Here is a 24225-nt window from a genome sequence, read left to right as displayed (position 1 = left end):
AGTTTTCACAACAAACCTTTATTCAATTAAGTAAGTTTCGAACCATTGGATATTGAACATTAGTGCTGAAGTTTTGCATTCTCTATTTGAGTAATTAGCTTGGGCAGTGGACAAGATCTTAGAGGCAAAAGGATGTGACAGACAGCTGAACAGATAGTCTCAATATAATTGAGGAAGAAGTCCATGAGCACATTGCACTTTGAACTGAGGATAGAACAAGCAGGGGAGAGAGTTTAAGGAGATGATCGATCTAGCAGTTAAATGTGTTTTACAAAAAACTCTGGATTAGTGAACAGTTTGTAGGCAGGAGTCACAGGCCTGCTGGTCCTTAATATGGGTTGGCTGAATCTGATGTTGGATAATTAAGCAATTGTGCTGTATTTCTATGTTTGCTTAATATAAATTGACCAATTCACATAGGGCTGGCAAACTAAACATAGGTTCAGTTTATATGAAGATGCAGAATGGTATTGCACAGCAGGCAGGTTTACTCTAAAGATTCAACAGCTATTGTTAACCGAATAATGCAGCTGCAATGCCTTCACATGACATGCTGCTAGATAAACTGAAAGCTCCTCTGAACAATGCTGGTCACATGGTTTATATCCTGGCTACTTATCATTGGGATGTTCTCTCTTAAAGTTATCTCACAACAAATTGTGCAGTTAATTATGTTGAAACCTTTGTTGTTTGATCTTGAAGGAGTCAATATGGAAGCAATACCAGCAGAAGCAACCATGATAGAGTGAGTAAAACATTGAGGGTGGAGGAGGAAGTTGTTAAGCAAGCCTACCGCTCCAGTAGGTTAAAAAAAATGCAAACGTTGGAAACATGGAAAAGTAAATGTAGGATCCACATCCATTAACATCTATAAAAGGAAAAGATAGATTAGCATTTCAAGTGCTTCTCAGGACTCTTACAAAAGTTCCAAATATAAAATGTCAATTGCTTTTCTCTTACCAGCTTTTATCTCCAACACAATGCCTTAGATTTTGCCCTCCGTGGCAAAGGAATGTCACCTGCCATTACTTTGCTAACTATTGCCCACACTGCACTTGTTGGCTTGTCACGGGACTTTCCTCCAATCTGTTACTTTTCTAACATGCTGCCATCTACAAATGATCCGAGGTGTACATGAGCTGGACAAACAATAATGGGCGAGATTCTCTCAGCCCGGGGCCGGGCCGGAGAATCGCCGTGACCAGTGCAAATCGCGCCACGCCGCCCCGACGCCGGACGCGATTCTCTGCATTGGCCGGTACCGGCGTGGTAGGCGCACCGCCAGTCGGGGGCTGCTCTACGTAGCCCGCCCGGCGATTCTCGGCCCAGGGTGGGCCGAGCGGCCATTACAAAAAACCTGAGTCCCGCCGGTGCCGTTCTAATCTGCTCTCAGCCGGCAGGACCTCGGCGTGGAAGGGTCCGGGGGTGGCCTGTAGGGGGGAGGGGGGGATCGACCCTGGGTGGGGGGGCCTCCGTTGTGGCCTGGCCTGCGATCGGGGCCCACCGATCGGCGGGTCGGCCTCTCGGGCTGGGGGCCTTCTTTCTTCCACGTCGGCCCCGGCGCGGAGAAGGGAGCCACTGTGCATGCGCGCGTTGGCGTTGGTGCCACTGCGCATGCGCGGATCCCGTGGTGCCCAGTTGATGCCAGGATCAGCAGCTGGAGCGGCATGGGCGTTTCCGACGGCGTCGACACTTAGCCTCAGGATCAGAGAGTCGCACCCAATGGGTTTCTTCAATCAATCAAGTGAGACATGCAGAGTTCAAACCAATAAGTTTAAACAAGGTTTTATAAATTACTTCCAAATTATATACCGAAAATGAAGTAAAATTGGGGAAATATAAGTGGGATTAAGGATGTGAGAAAATGGAGACAGGCAGAAAGGTAAATCAATTATTTTCATCCAAATATTTTGAAAAATCTCCAGCACAATTTTTTTTGCAAGGGAAGAGATTTCCATTATTTGCAAAAGTAAATTTTCATGACCAGGAAGGTGAGTCAATACTATTATTCATTATCATGTTGGTTTGAAAAATCACTTACTCCTAAATGAATCAACCCTGCTTTTTCAGCTATTTTACTGCAGAACAAGCTGGAAAATAAGACAACTGTTGCCATCATTAATGTCATGTCAATCAGCAGGGACTGAAATCAAGGAGTGAGCCCTCACAGCGCCACGGACCCACCTGTGTGGAGTTTGCACGTTCTCCCCGTATCTGCTTGGGCTTCCTCTGGGTGCTCTGCTTTTCTCCCACAGTGCAAACATGTGCAGGTTATGTGGATTGGCCATTCTAAATTGCTCCTTCCTGCCTTGAAATGTGCAGTTAAAGTGGTTACGCAGATGGAGCAGGGGAGTAAGCCTAGGTAGGGTGCTCTTTCAATGGGTTGTTGAAGATCCAATGGGCCGAATGGCCTCCTTCTGCACTCGAGAGATTCTATGTATTCTATGGATGCTGCCAACCACCTCTAGACTCGCTGTCAGGTTTTCTCCAACGGTGAGCGCTAATAGCCTGACGAGGTCCTAATGTACTTTGAACTAACACATCGGGTTAACATGTAGATTTACATTGTGATTTGTTATGTTTTAAATGAGTTACTACCATGGTTAAAATAATTAAAATCTGTGAGCTCATATCATCCCTTTATTATCTCCCTTGTTTTATGATGGCAGATTGAATCTTATGATATATTCTTCCTTTGCTGTTTTCATAAAACTTGCTGGCTTAAAGAAAGCATTAAAGGTAAGGAAAATAATTAAGATTTACTCTTATGGAAGAGGCAGGTGTACACCCCATGGTCAATGTCTTTCAACTGCACACTGTTCATTCATTTGAACTTTCTATGCATTTGAACGTAAATCATTAGCACTTAGCAGAAGTACACCAGGACACACTTGTCATGAGGAAGCTGTCGTTATTACCAAATGGCTTTGATGAAATCTCAATACCTTGACAAGTGTTAGAAATTGCAGTTTGTTGGGCAAGTTCGAGTGACTGAATTAAGATGGATTTCTTTGCAGTCACTCTTTTTTTTCATATGTGGTGACAGTAGCCAGCTGTCAGTTATGCCCTTAGAGTACTTTGTGACTGGATCAAACAACAATCCTGAAATTTTAGCTCAAGCACTTTGGCCCCGAATTTGACATTAGCAATTTTGTGATAGTCATTTCACTTTAATTAGATTTCAGGAAGGCCGGCAGCGCTCAAGGAGATATTTCAGTTAGTTCATTCTTTTGGGGCAGCTTTTAGTCGTATCCTTATTAAGACTCCGGCATAACCAACAGAATGGAGCAACTAACCGGTCCAAGCACTATTTATTGGGACTAAATAATCAAGATACTAATGTATGCATCATGCTAGAGGAAACATATTGTAAGCAGCTAAGCCTGACCCTCATTAACTTATTAAAACAACATGAAGGATACCATTACAGATGACTGTAATCTTTACTGATCCAAGAGTGTGAAGATGGCACTGCACACCTCATTAGAGTTATGAAGCTGCCTCCTGATAGATCAACAGAATAAGCAAAATATAAATTGTTCACTTAGCATGTTTTGCTTGGTCCACTGAGATAACCTAAATAATTACTTTCAAGGATGCAGTCAAGAGAGGCTCAAGATCTGGAATGAATACTGGTCTGTGCAGCTGGGAGCTACATGCCGGTTCTCAATCTGAGCCTGACACTTTGAAAAAATATGGTAAGATTTGCTCACTGTCTCAAATACTGAGGCAGGACAGCGGGTTCATGCTCCACAGATCTACTGCCACTCACCCTACGTTCATTGAAAAATCCTTGTAAAGTGTTGGAGGGATGATTGCTGGAGTGCTGTGAGAGCCTGCAAACTCTTTTTGAACACTGCTTTCTTCAGCCATTTGACTTCAGTCTGTCCTTCCGCTGCAGCACTCGGATGATGGGTGGCTTCTGTTGGTGTTGCAATGGCAATTGCAATATTGGCCATCAAATGCTGCACTCTGGTTGGGTTTGCAAATGGAGTTCACCACCATTTCCTTGCTGGAAAGGATGAGCTCCAGTGTCTGGCTAATATTGGTGCCAGATTCCTCCAGCAGGCTTCGCAGTGGGCCTGCCAATGCATCAAATATTTCATTGTGCATGTCCAACAGCCTTTTTCTGTTGTGTTGCCCCATCAAAACTTTTATCTGAGTTCTCTGCAGCAAAACTCCAACGGGCTGGCACCATTTCCCCTGCCCAGGGTGTAGTTCATCCATGCCCATTGACTCATGATGGCAAATCCCAATCTATGCTGCCCTCCAAAGAATGTGCAGTGCCAGTAATGAGCTGGTGGCTGCAATTTGAGATCAAGTGATGGGGTTTCATCATCATTATTCTCCTCCTCTTCCTATACTACACGTTCCCTCACCACAGCCTGACTAATAGTAATTCTTTGGTGTTTGAAAAGAGAAAGGTACAAAGATAGAGTTGAGGTTAGTGAAGATGGGAATATCAAGTGTTTGATGCTCAAACCATCTGCAGCTTGTAAATCAAATGCTCACCAAGACCTCAGTTGTGGCAACACCAATGACTGCCAACACTATCGCCACCATTGACGTGACAACAAACAGCCATTGTTGTTCCCCAGCAGATATTAATGGGTATTTGACACCTTGTCCCTCAAGGAAGAGGGAAGTGTGTCAGTGAGTGTGGTGCAAACTGAGTGATCTGCTGGTTGAATAAGTGAATACTGCAAGCTGTAAGGTGTGGGTAATGCGATGGTAAGGTTACGATTTGAATGCTAGGTGTGTGTTGTGGTTGATAGGGAATGTTGATCGGAAAATAAAGGCAGGGTAGTGAATAGATTAGTGTCTGAGGATAATTGTTCATTTGAAGACACATTGGTCCAACCAATTCATGCCAGCGGTTAAGCTCCATTCCAGCCTCTTCCCATCTTTCCACATGGAATTCTATCACCATAATTCTTTATTCCTTCTTTCTCACATGCAAATCTAGCCTAATATATAAATATCCTATTTACCTCAACCATAATTTTAAAGGCCTCAATTAGGTAATTCCTCAACCTTCTTTTTTCAGAGAAAAAGACTCAGACTAACCTCTACTTAAAGTCTTTTGTCTCATTACAGTAAATCTCTTTATTGCACCCTCTTTAGTGTCGATTTCATTTTTATCATATGGAGATCGGAATTGTACACAGAACTTCAGGTATAGTCGAACACAGTGTGGAATTTCCCAATATCTTCTCAACATGTCGGTCCCAGTGAGAAATCGGGGAGAATTCCATTGGCGTTGATAGGAAAATTCGCAGTATACTCAGCTTCTTTAACAAAACATTTTTCCATGTATTTCACACCGTGTTCATGTTTTGCCTTTGATTTGCTCACCCTGGGAAAATGGCGCTCCTTTTAAACGCCTCCCCATCTCAGCATTTGTTCCAAGTCCAGTCAATGGGGATGGCTGCCAGGAAGACAGAACCGCCTTTCACAAACGGAGCCCTCACTAAACATTTGGATGGTGTCGAGCAGAGGTGTGACATCCTCTAGCTGCAATCAGCCAGACATCCAGATAGCAAGGTCACTAACCCTACCTTGGAGGCTGTGGCCATGATAGTGAGTGCCAGCTCACTCCATAAGAGGATGGGGCTACAGTGCCGAAAGAAGATGAATGACATTCTTCGTGCATTCAGGGTAAGTCTGTTATCTCATGTCTCCCATTGCACTGCTTAACAAACCCATCACACCTCCACGGTGATCTCTCTCCCAGCCACCTCACAGGTTCCCAACACTTGTCATTCTGTCTTCGATCCCACCCTCCCCCTGACTCCCCATGATCCCTCAGTAGATAATCTACTTCTCCTGTAGGTCAATCAGCCGACCAGCCCGGACCATCCTCGCATCCTCTGGAGACCACAGACCTAAGTAGCTCCAAGGGTTTCCACCCAAGAGACCCTGGGGATGTCCAGCCCTTCTGATACCCCTCTCCCTGTGAGCAACACACCTCCATCCCCACACACATAGCACTGCAACACCCGTGCAGCCAGACCATAGGCCAAGACCCTCAAGGTCCAGGCCTCCAGGGGATGCCCACCCAGGTCATCTCATGCAACAGAGTGTGGAAATTAACAGGTTGCCTCAACCTCAGCTGTGGATCCTGGGGATACACCTAGAAGTAGTGAGAGGGAGCAGTAGTCCCATAAGGCTCCTCTACAATGTCATGTGCTGGATACTTGAGACGTGATACCCGAGGACAGCACGGTAGCACAAGTGGATAACACTGTGGCTTCACAGCGTCAGGGTCACAGGTTCTATTCCCCGCTGGGTCACTCTCTGTGCGGAATCTGCATGTTCTCCCTGTGTCTGCGTGGGTTTCCTCCGGGTGCTCCGGTTTCCTCCCACAGTCCAAAGACGTGCAGGTTAGGTGGATTGGCCATGATAAATTGCCCTCAGTGACGAAAAATGTTAGCAGGGGTTATTGGGTTACAGGGATAGGGTGGAAGTGAGGGCTTAAGTGGGTCGGTGCAGACTCGATGGGCCGAATGGCCTCCTTCTGCACTGTATGTTTCTATGTACCTCTATGGCATCATGCACCGCAAACCCCTGTGCAAACTCGATGTTTCCTCCCTGTGCAGTGCCAGGATGACAGGGCCTCCCACGCTGATGACGCAAAATGCCACGCTGTTCCTGGTGCAGAGCCCCCAGCCTCACCTCCTTCAAGCTCCGTCCATGAAACATTAACTACCGCCCACCCCCCGACAACAACGCTCAGGCCTCTCATTTACATGGAAAGATACATAGAAAATAAAAGCAGGAGAAGGCCATTTGATACTTTGTGTCTGCTCCGCCATTCATTATGATCATGACTGATCATCGAGTTCAATACCCTGATCCCAACTTCCCCCCTTGATTCCTTTACCCCTATGAGCTATCTAATTCCTTCTTGAAATTACACAACATTTTCACCTCAACAGCTTTCCGTGGTTTTGAATTCCAGATTCACCACTCTCTGGGTGAAGAAATTTCTCTTCACCTCAGTCCTTTTATCCTCAAACTATGACCCCTAGTTCTGAATTCCCCTACCATCGGGATCATTCTTTCAGAATCTTCCATGTCTAACCCTGTCTAAGAATTTTAGGCGCAGGATTATCCATTAACCGATGCTGAAATCGGGAAATGTGATCGGGCGGAGAATAGCATCCAACGCCAAACTCGTGGCAGGCGGCGATTTGATGCCAAATCGCAATTCACCGTGCTGGTGCTGGTGCACGAGTCACCAAAAGTTGGTGTGCAGGTGCAACAGGTGATTAAGAAGGCTAATCAAGTGTTGTCTTTCATTGCTAGAGGGATGGAGTTCAAGACTAGTGAGGTTCTGCTGCAATTGTATAAGGTGTTGGTGAGGCCGCATCTGGAGTATTGTGTTCAGTTTTGGTCTCCTTACCTGAGAAAGGACATATTGGCACTGGAGGGAGTGCAGAGGAGATTCACTAGGTTGACCCCAGAGTTGAGGGGATTAGATTACGACGAGAGGTTGAGTAGACTGGGACTGTACTCATTGGAGTTTAGAAGGATGCGGGGGGATCTTATTGAAACATATAAAATTAGGAAGGGAATAGATAGGATAGATGAGGGCAGGTTGTTTCCACTGGTCGGGGAAAGCAGAACTAGAGGACATAGCCTCAAAATATGGGGAGGTAGATTTAGGACGGAGTGTAGGAGGAACTTCTTCACCCAAAGGGTTGTGAATCTCTGGAATTCCTTGCCCAGTGAAGCAGTTGAGGCTCCTTCTTTAAACGTTTTTAAGAAAAAGATAGATGCCTTTCTGAAGAATAAAGGGATTCGGGGATATGGTGTACAGGCCGGAGAGTGGAGCTGAGTCCACAAAGATCAGCCATGATCTCATTAAATGGCGGAGCAGGCTCGAGGGGCCAGATGGCCTACTCCTGTTCCTAATTCTTATGTTCTTATGTTCTTATGTCACCTCAAAAATGGAGTCAATGTGTTTCACTTCGCACGTACAGTAGGTACCATTTGCATATCATTAGCGGGCCCGGCGTGGTACTCTCCAGGGTCTTTGCGATTTTCCACCTCCGAGTTCCCGACGGCATGGTTCACTTGTGCTTTTAAAAATCGCAAAACTGGAGTGGCGGCTGCTGAAGGAGAGAGAGGGGTATGGAAGATGTCCAACATCGCCCTGTGCCCATGTGGACCCTGGCCATCACCTGAGCTCCTTACACACCTCCTATGTGGGTTGCCTCTCGCCGCCCTGCTCAATCTCTGCCTCTCCCGAGGAGATGAGGCGCTCCTCCATCTCCACCTGGTCTAGCTGCGCTCATCGCTGCAGTGTCAGGTTGCAGCGGAGCACAATGACATGGAACACCCTCTGGGAGCTGTAACTCAAGGCTCCTCCTGACTTGTCCAGGCACTGGAACAGCATCTTGAGCCGTCCAATTGCCAGTTCCATCAGCGTACCAACTGATGCATGAGCCTCATTGTTGCGAGTCTCTGTGGGTGGTTGTTGCCCCCACACTGGCATCATCAGTCACTTCCTGTGGGGGTAACCTTTGACACAGTGGATCCATCCCTCCACCTGCTACCATCCCTCAAAAACAGCTGGGATCTGCGAGTTATGCACCTATCATGGATTCTCCCGGGAAACAGGCTCACACTTGCATTATACACATTGTGTGGAAAAGATGATCTGGCTGGATATTGAAGGAAGGTATCCCTGGTGGTTCAGAAATGGCACCCCATGCCACCATGGAGAAGTCAGTACCATGTGGGTGCAGGTGATGACACTCTGCCCCTGGGGCATGCCTGCTTGGTGGGCCAAGCGCATGGCCCTGGCATCCTTGCTTTCCCAGTCCTGGTCCAGGTTGATGTATATGTGAGCCCTCACAAGAAAACTTCTGTGCACATTTCTGTGTGGCAGACTGCAGGATGCTGCACAGGTGATCTATGCAGCCTGAATCGAGCTACTGGCAGAGAATTTCAGAGCGGCAGTGACTTTTATTGCCACAGGCAATGGGTGACATCCCAGTCCATGTGGTGGCAACTCTTGTATCATCTGTCACAGGTGGTCCACCGTCCCCTGGGTCAGGTGTAATCTTCTCGGACACTGGATCACGACATATGGAGGCAGGAGGTTCTACAACAGTATAACCATGGGTTGTAGTGCCTCCCCCAATGCTCCGCCATCTGCGGTCCTACTCATGGAAGATCAACCATGCAGCAACCATTCCTCCTCTGCAGGAAAGTGGCACTGGCTGCATGCAGCGGCAACAGCACATCGATGTTGCTGCTGCTGCTCTACAGCATTTAAAAGAATTGCCAGTTTTACTGGCTCCATGGTTCTTCTGAATCAAAAACTGCAAGGAAAAGAACATCAAAGTGAGCAATGACGATTCCTGACAATGTCCTGACCTACAGTACCCTCAGGATCTCAGACATCCACATGCGCATCCCCCTATATGAGTGCCTTTCCAATGAGCTTTACTTCATCCCCTGTCACACCTTCCTCCCTCCCTGATCCTTGCACATTGTTCAGTACCACCCATGACTCCTCTGACACTGAAGCAGTCCACGTGCAAATACAGCAGGACCTGGACAATATCCAGGTTTGGGTTCACAAGGGGCAAGTTACATTTGCCCCACCCAAGTACTAGGCAATGACCATCTCCAATAAGAGAGTATCAAACCATATCCCCTTGACATTCAATGGTAGTACCATCACTCAATCTTCCACAATCAACATCCTGGATGCTATCATTGACCAGAACCTGACCTGGACTAACTACATTAATACTGTGGCTACCAGGGCAGGTCAAAGTCTAGGATCATGTGGTGAGTAATTCATCTCATGACTCCCCAAAGCCTGTCCACTACTGACAAGGTGACCAGGAATGTGATGAAATACTTCCCACTTGCCTGGATGAGTGCAGCTCCAACAACACTCAAGAGGCTCGACACCATCCAGGACAAAGCAGCCAACTTGATTGGCACTCCTTCCACAAAATTCACACCGTCCACCACCAACTCACAGTAGCAGCCGTGTGTACCACCTGTTATGGGCCAGGATTTAGAGAACCCCAAATTGTATCATGGAGTTCACCTGACCCACAACTTGTACTAGATTGTGGTACGGGGAGCACACGGTCCACTTTAGAGGTGTGGTAGAGCAGAAATGGAAAAGTATTTTTATAAGTAAAACAATGTTTATTCTATGAACTCAAGTTAACCTTTTAAAAAACGACAAACGACAGTGAACATCTTAGCAACCATTAATTCAAAACAACCCCCAAAGAATACAGCACTAAGTAATCCTTTAAGCTTTCCTTTTAACATCCATAAGACTTAAAACACCTTTTACCAGAAGCACATCAGGTTAAAGTCACTACAGTTATTAGTTTTAAATCACCAGGATCGATTTACAGTCTTTAGATTACAGAGAGAGACTCTAATACACCTTCGGGCTGTGACTGCAGCTATCCAGCTCTGAAAACGAAACTATAACACACCCTGCAGCAAACAGCCTAAAATGAAAGTAAAAAGCTGACAGACAGCCCAGCTCCACCCCCTCTCTGACATCACTGCAGTAATAAACACCCATTTCTTAATGGTACTCTAACTACAGATATTTATATACAGACCCATTCATAAACACCCATTTCTTAAAGATACATTTCTTAAACACCCATTTCTTAAAGGTACTCTCACATGACACACCGACAAGCTGCACTGCAGTAACTCAGCGAGGTTCCTTAATAGAACCTTCCAAACCCATGACCACTACCATCTAGGAGGACAAGGGCAGCAACTTCCCTCGAACCCCACCACCTGGAGGTTCCCCTCCATGTCACTCACCACCTTCACTTGGAAATATATTGCTATTCCTTTACTGTCGCTGGTTCAAAATTCTGGAACTTCCTCCCTAACAACACAGTGGATGTACCGGCACCACATGGACTGCAGCAGTTCAGGAAGGCAGCTCACCAGCACCTTCTCAAGGACAATTAGGGATGAGCAACAAATATCACCCGAGCCAGCGAAGTCCACATCCCCTGAAAATAAATAAGAAAAAACACAGTAGCCACTTCCCCACTATTGCCATTCTCAACTCCACTTTAATTAAATGCTTCAATCCTTGAGAGCCTCAGCGGGTTGCATGACTCCCACAAGGATATGGAATTAGGGCAGCTGTGTGTGTTCAATGGACCTGTGTTCGACCATTTCAGGAGAACAAGATGCTGCCACCCATCATCTTTTGAATGGGGTAACTGATGAGCACTATCACTGGAATGCCTTGTAATGGAAGCCACATCTCTGTTGTTGCTCTGTTATGGAGATGTGAGTATTAGCCTTGGATTTCAATGCTTGGGGGCTAGGCTTCCAAAGTGTTATCTATTGGGTGCCAATCAGTAGCACACGCATGCATTGCAGTGATGGCTCAATTGGCACAATTGACTTGTCAAGGAAGGGTCAGGTAGCTCATTAGGCAAATGGCTTCTCCTTGTGGCAGGTGAGACACACCTGATTCATGCAAAGACTGCACTTTACAATAAATGTCATCCTTAGATGGCAAAATTATTCTCCCAGCTCTCATGGCCTGTGGATTAAACAAGCCTTCCAACTTGAACAGCCAACCACCTATATACAATCCCTGACAGCCTGACCTTCACAACGTTGAACATCTGGACAGCTCGTGCCCTCACCCTTTAAAGTTAATCCTGAGTGTGGGGCTTCATTGTGATGGCACTCATTTTCCCCCCATTTGACGGTCTTCAACCCTTATAAGGCTTGGTACTATCCCATGGCAGAGTCCCCCACCCTACCCATGCAGCCTGGCATCTCACAGGACTCCATCCAGGGACGCTACTGTCGCTCCCTGGGCTGACCCTATGGATTCATCTGTTCAGCACGCACTTTCCAGCTGCCAACCTAGAAAGTCAATCCCTCAGCAGTGATGTTGTCACAAGCCCCGCAAGGGGGTCATGGAAAGTGCTACCTGCATACCAGCCGTTAGGCCCCTTTAAATCAAGAGGCTCCCAGCCGTGAAGGACCACTAAAGCCTGCGAGCGACCCCACCCCCCAAGATACTGAGATTAAACCCTCTCCCCGCCTCCCAAACCAGCCCCAGATTTCATTTATCTGGGTCTGCTCCATCCTCTCCGATTCTCCCGTTTCATTGGTAGTCTGGAGGGTGATGACGACCTGAGGTTGCCAAGTTTCTAATTTTTCTACAGCTGTTGTAAATCACGCTGGCATGGCATGATGTCATGCCAACGTCAAATGAATATTCAGTGAGAGGGGAAGTCACAACCGGAGGGCTGCTAAAGATGTGTTGATAGACTTGAATAAGGTTCCAGCCCTTCCATGGCAGGATTCTCATTGTGTCAGCAGTGTGGAGCCTGGAAAATCTGGAAACAATGGGCTGATTCTCCGGTCGCCGACGCTGATATCGCATTCGGCGATCAACCAGAGAATCACCGTTTCGGCCGAAATACGGGGGCAGTGCCGCTTTCGTGATGCGCCACCCCTCCAAAGCAGCATACTCTAGGAGTACGCCGCACGCCATCGGGATGGCCTCAGAACGTTGTGTACGCCCTCCCTTTGGTGCTCGCCCCCGACTGGCCGAGTTCCCGACGGTGTTGGTCGCGTTTGCTATCATTTGTCGGGAACTCAGCGTGGCGGCAGCGGACTCAGTCCTGCGCTGCCACAGGTGGGGGGGGGGGCGATCCGGGGGCAGCGGGGACTTTGGATGGGGCTAGGGGCACTGTTGAGGGGGTGCTCCGGGGGTTGCGGGCCGGCCAAAGGGGGGCACTATTTTGCAGGCCGGGTCTGCGCGCGGCCGGCACCATGTTGCACGGCGCAGCCGCTGCAGGCCGCACACATGCGTGGCCACAGACCCAGCAATTCTCCGGGCCATATTGGCAGCTAGAGTCGGATGCTCTACGCTGCCTTCCTGCTAGCCCCCAGTCAAAGGGAGGATAGGTGGCCGTTTTGTGCTGAAGTTTCGGTTATAAAACGCCACCGTTCCCATGCCGGCATCAGGACAGAGCCTCACAATCGGAGAATCCAGCCCGTGATTCTTGCCATATTTTGAACCTGCATCGCTATTCTCGCTGTTGGCTGACATGGGCTGAAAATCGCCCCCGAAGAGCTTGATTCTAGTTTCTCACAACTCCTTTACTTTTCAATTCAAATACACCAGAAATAAACCTACTGCTTGATTTGCTCTGTAATGGCCTTGTTAATGTGTCCCTACTTTTAGTGACTTGCTCATTTGTACTCCCAAATCCCTTTACTCCTCTACACCATCTAGTTTTGTATCTTGTGAGTCATATGGAGTCTTCTTATTTCTTGCCAAAATATAATGCCTCACATTTATCCAAGTGGAAGTTAATTTGCCATTTTAGGCCCATTATACAAATTGGTTCACTGTTTCTCGCTGTTATATTTCTTTTTTGCCGCAATGAGAAAATGTGTGGAGGTGTCCATACCCTTGATTCTTTCAAACACAATGAGAGGTTTAATAAAAACTGTTGCTTATACAGTCTAAGATGGAAAATTGCAAAGCCACACAAACACATTTCCCTTATGCATTATCTTCATAAACATATATACAATTCAAGAAGACAGTCTCTCAGTTGGAGGTCTATTCCATTTGGGTTGAATCCGGCGTTCTGGAACTGAGCTACCTGAGAGCTTTAACGTGAGCTCATTTCCTTCAGTAGGTGGTACTTCGTGGGAAGTTACTAAAGTGTCCGTCACTATAGTTACCTGACAGTCCTCAGAAACAGAATGTGAACTTGCCCCTGTATTTAGTCTTGTTCTGAAGTATCACTGCCTGGAATTTCCAACGGTAGAACCTTGTCTCGACGATTTCACTTCATGAAGATAGCTGATCAACATGACATTGCCAAATGTTTTAATCATCCATCTGTATAGTGTATGATATTGGACCTGTATTTGCTAGGATCACAGAAGGTACCGATTTCTTGGTGGTGTAGCTTTTAGCTATCCCTGACTCTCCCTGATGGAAAACTCACTTTTAGAGTTTAGCTCTCCCCTAGCAATTTGTGCTCATTGTTAGCATTCAACAATCTCTGAAGTATCAGATGCAGTCAACAAATGAAACTGTGTATGCAGCTTCCTTTTGAACAAAAGCATTGCTGATGAATTTTGTGTTGTTCCATGTGCAGTCTTCCGTTAAGATATTAGAATTTTGTTTTCTCTTCTTACCAGTGTCCCCTGGTCCTTCGACGCTTTGATAAAATGTTTCAAAGATTGAACAAAAGGTTCAACCAATCCATTCATTGCAGAATGATATGGAGCTGGCTTGCTATGGTGTATACTGTTCTCTTTCAAGTTGTCCTTGAACATTTTCAAAGTTAATCGAGTACCATTGTCACTGATAATCTGCTCTGGAGTACCAAACATTGAAAATATTTCATCTAGTTTCTCAATGGTCTGTTCAATCGTCATTGACTTCATAATCATTGTCAAAATATCCACTCATGTATATAATGAGATGCAGACAGGTTGTGATTGACACACAGGATAACCAATGAACACACACGACACATAACAACCAATCACCAGCCAGGGCACCATCACTATAAAGCACACAGGGCATTAAGACTCCCTCTCTCTACAGGACACAGCTACTGAGATAGTAAGAGTGCACAAGACAGTGAGCACTATCACCATGAGGTAGAGAGTTAGTCTGGCCAAGCCAGTAGGAGGTTATCAGTTAGATTGATAGAGTGTCAACTCACAGCAGACTATGTACAGCAATCAGGAAGTTAAATAAAACAGTGTTGGACCATCTCCTGTGTCAGAAGCCTGTTTCAAGTTTCACAGCATCCAGTTGCAGTCAACATTGAACCAACTTACTTAACACCATCAATCATGACTTCTGGCCACTTAGAGTGTGCGTCCACAATCACTAAGAACATGCGACCCTCTACTCCACCAGCATAATCGATGTGTATTTTCTGCATTGGCTGTGTTGGCCATTCCCACGGATGTAATTGGTCTAATCGTAGTGTGTTCATTAGTTTTGCGCAAGATTCACATTGCCCTACTTTCTCTTTGATTTGAACATCTAATCCTGGCCACAAAAATAACTGCGTGCCTGTCCCTCCATCCTCACCTCACCAGGATGTTGTTTATATAATTGGTCAAGGACTTTACTATGCAAGCTCAGAGAAATAATCAAATGGATACTCTATAATAAAACTCCATTCTGCACTGTCGACTCAAGTCACCACCTGATGTTGGGCTTTAGTTCTGGGTTCACCTATGAACGTCTGACAGCATTCTTTTTGAACCAGGCCCATCGCCGTCCCCATCATTGGATCAGCGATTTGAGATGAAGTCACAGGTACATTATCCATGTGCAAGAAATACAGAATGTTGACAAAATTTTCTTTAGCTTGATGCTTGACTTTGTGATGGCAGTCTAGACAAAAGGCACGATTCTTCGGAACGATTTCTAAGTGTGGGAGCGAGCGGGAATTGCCGCAAGGTTCCCGACGCTCATCCTGGGAAGGCCTGAAACACTATTCAACATTATTTGGTCCACTTAATGAGGCACCACGGGCCTCTCGCCCAAATGAAGGCTAGCCAGCCGATTCGCCGGAACCGCGCTCGCCAGCCTCCTGCTAACAAAGTCTAGCAGCACTTAAACAGCACTTGCACAGCCAACCCCAGTCAGCTCACAACAAAGTCGGCGAGAAGACCGGCCCCAAGATTCGATGATGCAGACCTGGGGAGACTCCTCGACTCGGTGGAGGCCCAGGGGATGTCCTATTCCCCCCGAGTGTGAGCCAAAGGGCAGCCAGTGCCACCTGGAATGAAGTGGCGGTGGTCATGAGCTCCGGGAGTGTGGCCAGGAAGACTGGCCTCCAGTGTCGCAAGAAGGTTAATGACCTGCGCTGACACCAACACCCCCCCCCCCCCCCCGCCACCCAGAGACCTTTCCGCCACCTCAGTGACTCTGCAAAAGGAGCTCTCCCACATTCGCCGGGCGGGGGCCCTGCTGTACCCTCAATAACGATGCTTAGAGAGTAAACGGTAAAGAAGGCTTTAATAAGCTAAGAACTAGCCTGGTGCCGAGACGGGTGCTTACTGGGTGCCGCCCACAAGGCGGGCCCTTATATACGGTTCCCAGGTGGGTGGAGTCGGAGGCAGAGTCCCCCAGGGTTCCAAGCCCGGTCTTAAAGGGGACATCACCTTACATGATGATAAGGGTACAGTAATACAGTAACCGTTCATCACAGGCCCAGACTGGCGGAGGTGTGTCGGACATGCAAATCCTCACCATCTTCAACGAGCAGGCCCTGGGGTTGGCTGGGGTGGCCAAGGACAGACAGTCACCAATGCGGAGTTTGGCGCACACCGCAGAGGTGAGGATCCACTAGGCCCCACCCGGAGGACCTGTCACACGTGAGTGAGTTGTTATTGCCATACTGACTGACCCATCCCTCCCACTGACCATATGTCCATTCTCCCGCAGGTCCTCCAGCCGACAGCGCTGGCTCATCCGGGGTGGGCCCATCACCTGCTCCCCACGAGACCACCTTGGAGGAGAGCTCCGAAGACACCATGATTAATGCATCACAGCAAGTATAGAACCTGAGTTAGGCCGCACTTGGAGTATAATGTTCAATTCTGGTCGCCACACTACCAGAAGGATGTGGAGGCTTTAGAGAGGGTGCAGAAGAGATTTACCAGGATGTTGCCTGGTATGGAGGGCATTAGCTATGAGGAGCGTTGAATAAACTTGGTTTGTTCTCACTGGAACGACGGAGGATGAGGGGCGACCTGATAGGGGTCTACAAAATTATGAGGGGCAGAGACAAAGTAGTCAGAGGCTTTTTCCCAGGGTAGAGGGGTCAATTATTAGGGGGCATAGGTTTAAGGCGTGAGGGGCAAGGTTTAGAGGAGATGTACGAGGTAAGCTTTTTACACAGAGGGTAGTGGGTGCCTGGAACTCGCTGCCGGAGGAGGTGGTGGAAGCAGGAATGATAGTGACATTTAAGGGGCATCTTGACAAATACATGAATAGGATGGGAATAGAGGGATACGGACCCAGGAAGTGTAGAAGATTTTAGTTTAGACGTGCAGCATGGTCGGCACAGGCTTGGAGGGCCGAAGGGCCTGTTCCTGTGCTGTACTTTTCTTTGTTCTATGTCTTTGTTCTTTGTCAGTCCCATCCTCCTTCAACGCAGATACATGCACCTCAGAGAGAAAGGTTAGTGGTCAAGCTACTGGGGCACAATCTGATGAGAATCACACAGTTCTAATGTAGATCAGGTGAGGCAGGGATGCCCAGGTAAGACAGCATTCAGAGGTCTGCTGGATCCCAGGACCTACAGGTCTAAGCCAGATGTTGAGCCGATGGAACAGGCATACCCGGAGCTGATGGAGATGTTAGGGAGCAGCTGGGACATTCAGAGGGAGATGTCAGCGACACTCCTGCAGGTCCATAAGGCCCAGAGGCTACGGGTGTGTAGCGCACAAAGACTCCGTGAGACGAATAGAGTGAAGTCGATGAGGCTTTATTAAGCGTGTCTGTTCCCTCGCAGCTCGATAGTAAACTGGCCTGCGGGGGAAGACTCCGGCTTCTTATACTCCGCCTTCAGGGCGGAGCTAGAGTTCAACGGCCAACCAGGACCCGGGATCTGTCAGCCAATGACATTAGGGCTTCCAGTCCCACATGACCCCCAATACATACTACCACATTCACCCCTTATCAAAAATGAACCCGGCGGGGTGATGCTTCGTATGGTGGTAAAGGTTTACAGGGCTGGTCCTGGGAGGAAAAAAAACATTCACAAGGCAATACAGTATTGTACAATTTTGTCCTTTTGCAAGTATTTACAGAGGGTATGGGAAGAAAAGCAAAATGTTCTTGTGAAAAGTCCATATTTAGTTTTAGATCGACGCCACGAGTCGGTCGGGTGGTCTGGTCGTCCGTGTCGATCGCCTCGGCCCTGGCGGTGGTGGTGCTTGTACCGGTGTTGTCGCCTCCAGGAGCCTTACGGTTTCAGCTTGGGCTTTATTCTTGGTCGGTGCTGAGGGGAGGGGAAACGATCCTCCTGGGAAGGGGGCGGTCGCGGGGTGCGGTGGTGGCAGGAAGGGGGGCGGTTGGGTTGATGGTGTCGGGGGGGGTGTGCGTGTTGCCGGTGGGCTCCAGATCCCGCAGGGAGACCGTGTCCTGTCGGCCGTCGGGGTACTCCACGTAGGCGTACTGGGGGTTCGCGTGGAGGAGGTGAACCCTTTCGTCCAACGGGTCCGCATTATGTGCCCGCACATGCTTTCGGAGCAGGATGGGTCCTGGGGCCGCCAGCCAGGTCGGCAGCGACGTTCCAGAGGAGGACCTCCTAGGGAAAACAAGGAGACGCTCATGAGGCGTTTGATTAGTGCTCGTACATAATAACAACCGGATGGAGTGGAGAGCGTCCGGGAGGACCTCCTGCCACCGTGAAACTGGGAGGTCCCTGGACCGTAGGGCCAGTAGGACGGCCTTCCAGACCGTGCCGTTCTCCCTCTCTACTTGCCCGTTCCCCCGGGGGTTGTAGCTGGTCGTCCTGCTTGAGGCTATGCCCTTGCTGAGCAGGAACTGGCACAGCTCGTTACTCATGAAAGAGGACCCCCTGTCGCTGTGGACGTAAGCGGGGTAACCGAACAGTGTGAAGATGCTGTTCAGGGCTTTAATGACTGTGGCCGCGGTCATGTCAGAACAGGGAATGGCAAAAGGGAAGCGGGAGTATTCGTCCACCACATTAAGAAAATATGCGTTGCGGTCGGTGGAGGGGAGGGGCCCTTTGAAATCGAGACTGAGGCGTTCAAAGGGGCGGGAAGCCTTAATCAGGTGCGCTCCATCTGGCCTGAAAAAATGCGGCTTGCATTCCGCGCAGATGTGGCAGTCCCTTGTGACTGTACGGACCTCTTCTAAAGAGTATGGGAGATTGCGGGACTTGATGAAGTGGTAAAACCGAGTGACCCCCGGGTGGCAGAGGTCCTCGTGGAGGGTTTGGAGGCGGTTAATTTGTGCGTTGACACATGTGCCGCGGGATAGGGCATCGGACGGCTCATTCAGCTTTCCGGGACGATACAAAATCTCATAGTTGAAGGTGGAGAGCTCGATCCTCCACCTTAAGATCTTGTCGTTTTTGATTTTGCCCCGCTGTGCATTATCGAACATGAAGGCTACCGACCGTTGGTCCGTGAGGAGAGTGAATCTCCTGCCGGCCAGGTAATGCCTCCAATGTCGCACAGCTTCCACTATGGCTTGGGCTTCCTTTTCTACTGAAGAGTGGCGGATTTCTGAGGCGTGGAGGGTCCGGGAGAAAAAGGCCACGGGTCTGCCCGCTTGGTTAAGGGTGGCCGCTAGAGCTACGTCGGAGGCGTCGCTCTCGACCGGAAAGGGGAGGGACTCGTCGATGACGCGCATCATGGCCTTTGCGATATCCGCTTTGATGCGGCTGAAGGCCTGGCAAGCCTCTGTCGACAGAGGGAAGGTCGTGGTCTGTATTAGGGGGCGGGCCTTGTCTGCGTACTGGGGGACCCACTGGGCATAGTATGAAAAGAACCCCAAGCAGCGTTTCAGGGCTTTTGGGCAGTGCGGGAGGGGGAATTCCATGAGTGCGCGCGTACGTTCGGGGTCGGGGCCTATTATCCCATTGTGCACTACGTAGCCCAGAATGGCTAGCCGATCGGTGCTAAAAACGCACTTGTCCTCGTTGTACGTGAGGTTCAAGGCTTTGGCGGTCTGGAGGAATTTTTGGAGGTTGGCGTCGTGGTCCTGCTGATCGTGGCCGCAGATGGTTACATTGTCGAGATACGGGAACGTGGCCCGCAACCCATGTTGATCAACCATTCGGTCCATCTCCCATTGGAAGACCAAGACCCCGTTTGTGACGCCAAAAGGGACCCGTAGGAAATGGTATAATCGCCCGTCTGCCTCGAAGGCTGTGTACTTGCGGTCACTTGGGCGGATGGGGAGCTGATGGTAGGCGGACTTGAGGTCCACGGTGGAGAAGACCTTATATTGGGCAATCCGATTGACCATGTCGGATATGCGGGGGAGAGGGTACGCGTCTAGTTGTGTGTACCTGTTGATGGTCTGGCTATAGTCAATGACCATCCTTTGTTTCTCCCCTGTCTTCACTACTACCACCTGCGCTCTCCAGGGACTATTGCTGGCCTGGATTATGCCCTCCTTTAGTAGCCGCTGGACTTCGGACCGAATGAAGGTCCGGTCCTGGGCGCTGTACCGTCTGCTCCTAGTGGCGACGGGTTTGCAATCCGGGGTGAGGTTCGCAAACAAGGACGGGGGTTGCACCTTGAGGGTTGCGAGGCCGCAGATAGTGAGTGGGGGTATGTGGCCGCCGAATTTGAACGTAAGGCTCTGTAGATTGCATTGGAAATCTAATCCCAGCAAGGTGGGGGCACAGAGTTGGGGAAGGACGTTTAGTTTGTAGTTTTTGAACTCCCTCCCCTGCACCGTTAGGGTAACTATGCAGAATCCCTGGATCTGTACGGAGTGGGATCCTGCAGCTAGGGAAATCTTTTGTGCGCTGGGATAGGTGGTCAAGGAACAGCGTCTTACCGTGTCGGGATGTATAAAGCTCTCCGTGCTCCCGGAGTCGACTAGGCATGGCGTCTCGTGGCCATTTATTAGCACCGTTGTCGTCGTCGTCTGGAGTGTCCGGGGCCGAGCTAGATCGAGCGTAATTGAAGCGAGCCGTGGTTGTAGTAGTGGAGTGGGGTCCGTTGTTGCCGTCCAAGATGGCGTCGGGGATGGACAAAATGGCCACCCCCATACATCGCACGTGGCTGGGGGATCACAAGATGGCGGCGGGGGTGGACAAAATGGCCACCCCCATACATCGCACGTGGCTGTGGGGTCACAAGATGGCGGCGGGGGTGGACAAAATGGCCGCCCCCACGCGTCGTACAGGTCTGGGGCGGTCCAAGATGGTGGCGCCCCTCCTCCCCTCGTGGTGGCCGGGACCCAAAATGGCGGCGTCTGCGGGTCGCACATGGTGTGCTGGGGGGGCTGGGGAGCGCTAGGACCGCGAGCGCTAGGACCGCGAGCGCTAGGACCGCGCGGAGCTCCCTCACCGGGGACAGCGGTGGTCGGGGCCCAAGTAGGTGGCGCCGGCGGGTCAGGCGTGGGGCGCGAGGTGGGGGTTAGTGTGGCGTTAGGGACGCGCAAAACTCCCTCCTCTCCGTGGAGAGTGTTGGCCGGGACCCAAAGCGGTAGCGCCGGCGACGGGTCATACATGGGCTGCGGGGAGGGGGGTTGGGGAGCGTAAGCGGCGTGCAGAGCTCCCAGTTCTCCCGGGACCGCGGTGGTCGGGACCCAGAGCGGCTGCGCCTGCGGGTCGTACATGACGTGCTGGGGGGGTTGGGGCGCGTAAACTGCTTGCAGGGCTCCCTGTGCTCCCGGGACAGCGGCGACCTCGCGGGACTGGCACACAACCGCATAATGGCCCTTTTTCCCGCAGCTTTTGCAGATAGCTGCGCGGGCCGGGTAGCGCTGTCGGGAGTGTTTCGCTTGGCCGCAGAAATAACAGCGGGCGCCCCCGGTGCGACTCGGCGTTTGGACCGCGCAAGCCTGTGGGGTGTCCGCGGGGGGGGGGTAGGGGGTTTGCCGCGACGGGTACGTACGGGGCCCAATGGGTTGCCGCGTGGTCGGGGCCGTAGGCGCGGGTATTACGTGCGGCCACGTCTAGGGAGGCTGCTAGGGCCCGTGCCTCTGAGAGTCCTAGCGACTCTTTTTCCAGAAGTCTTTGGCGGACTTGGGAGGATTGCATACCTGCCACAAAAGCATCGCGCATTAACATGTCCGTGTGTTCGTTTGCGTTCACCGACGGGCAGCTGCAGGCTCGTCCCAAAATCAGCAGCGCGGCGTAGAATTCGTCCATCGATTCTCCGGGAGCTTGCCGTCTCGTCGCAAGCTGGTAGCGAGCGTAGATTTGGTTAACTGGGCGGACATAGAGACTTTTCAGTGCTGCGAACGCCGTCTGGAAATCCTCCGAGTCTTCGATGAAAGAGAAAATCTCCGTGCTCACCCTCGAGTGCAGGACCTGCAGTTTTTGGTCTTCTGAGACCCGGCCGGTGGTCGGTCTGAGGTAGGCCTCGAAGCAAGTCTGCCAGTGCTTGAAGGCTGCTGCCGCGTTCACTGCGTGGGGGCTGATCCTCAGGCATTCCGGAATGATCCTGAGCTCCATAGTCCTTTTTAGGCACGCTTAATAAATTGTAGCGCACAAAGACTCCGTGAGACGAATAGAGTGAAGTCGATGAGGCTTTATTAAGCGTGTCTGTTCCCCCGCAGCTCGATAGTAAACTGGCCTGCGGGGGAAGACTCCGGCTTCTTATACTCTGCCTTCAGGGCGGAGCTAGAGGTCAACGGCCAACCAGGACCCGGGATCTGTCAGCCAATGACATTAGGGCTTCCAGTCCCACATGACCCCCAATACATACTACCACAGGGTGCAGGAGATGTCGCCAGCAATGTGTGGCACCGGTGTCAACACTGATAGGGTGGCGACCACAGTGGTGAGCTTGCTGCATGACGTCAAAACCATTCGTAGAGGTTTCCAAGGCCACCAGCTCCCCAGAGCTCCACCCCTCTGATGAGGCCATATCACAAAGTCAACAAATGGGACAGGGCGGCACTACCCTCGACAGTGACCCGCTGATGGTGCCGACACAGTTCCAGCACCCTGGATTGACATGACACAGACCCTGTGAGGGTGGGAAATCGAGGGAGGGGTGTGTGCGGAGGTAAGGTATCAATGATGGACCAGGCCACTTCCTTTGTGAAGCGGGCGAGTATGAGGCCCTTCTGGCTTGCAGGACCCTCGCCGCTACCGCCTGTCCTGAAACCTCCAGCTGGTCCTCCGGTTCCTCCCCGGGATCATCCTCCATCCCCTGCTGGCCCAGCACCTCCTCATCATCCTCATACTCCACTTCCTCTGAGATGGACACATGTTCCTCATTCCCAATCTCCAGCATGTCACTCCACTGTTGAGACAGGATGTGGAGGACACAGCAGACCACCACAAAGCGGGCGATCCTCCGGGAGATGTACGGCAAGGCACCACCGGAGTGGTCGACCCTTTCAGAAGCAAGTGCTGTTCGGGAGGGTTTAAACTGGTGTGGCAGGAGGTGAGAACCGGAACAGTCGGCCAGTAAATGTGGATACTGGGTAAAAAAGTGAGACTGAGATATAATAGCCATAGAGTAGGAGCAGGCAGAGGGAAGCCACAGGTCTCAGTGGGGTGGTAGCGGCTATTTGAGGGCAAATCCACGTCTGACATGTGGGAGGTTTTTAAAGGCCAGTTGATTGAAGAGCTGGTCAGGCAAAATGAAGGATAGAAATGGCAGGATTCGGGAAGCATGGATGACAAGCAAATTGTAAGCTCAGTCAAAAGGAAAATGGAAGAATACGATAGGTCTAGGCATTTAAAAACTGACAAAGACCTTGAGGAGTACAAGTAGGAAGGAACTAAAACATGGGTTTAGGAGGGCTAAAAGGGGCAATGAAATGTTTTTAGCAAACATGATCAAGGAGAATCCCTAGGCTTTACATGCATATATTAGGAGCACGAGGGCAGCAAGAGATAGAGTAGGCCCATTTAAGGGCAACGGAGGGAAGTTATGAATCATACATTATCATAGAATTTACAGTGCAGAAGGAGGCCATTCGGCCCATCGAGTCTGCACTGGCTCTTGGAAAGAGCACCCTACCCAAGCTCAACACCTCCACCTGATCGCTATAACCCAGTAGCCCCAACCAACACTAAGGGCAATTTTGGACACTAAGGGCAATTTATCATGGCCAATCCACCTAATTATTTGGACTGTGGGAGGAAACCGGAGCACCCGGAGGAAACCCACGCACACACGGGGAGGATGTGCAGACTCCGCACAGACAGTGACCCAAGCTGGAATCGAACCTGGGACCCCGGAGCTGTGAAGCAATTGTGCTATCCACAATGCTATCGTGCTGCCACAGTGGAACCACAATGGAACCACAGTGTTCATACCAGTGACAATAATTCCATTAATTTTAAGATAGCTATGGGGAATGATAGGTCTGGCCCAAAAGTTAAAATTCGAAATTGAAAAAAGGCCAATTTTGATGGTATTAGACGGGAACTTTCAAAAGTTGATTGGCGGAGTCTGTTGGCAGCCAAATGTATGGTTGGTAAGTGGGAGGCTTTCAAAAGTGTGTTAACC

This window comes from Scyliorhinus torazame, chromosome 3 (genome assembly GCF_047496885.1).
Source record: "Scyliorhinus torazame isolate Kashiwa2021f chromosome 3, sScyTor2.1, whole genome shotgun sequence".
NCBI classification, from domain to species: Eukaryota; Metazoa; Chordata; class Chondrichthyes; order Carcharhiniformes; family Scyliorhinidae; genus Scyliorhinus; species Scyliorhinus torazame.
Note: the sequence above shows the minus strand (reverse complement) of the source record.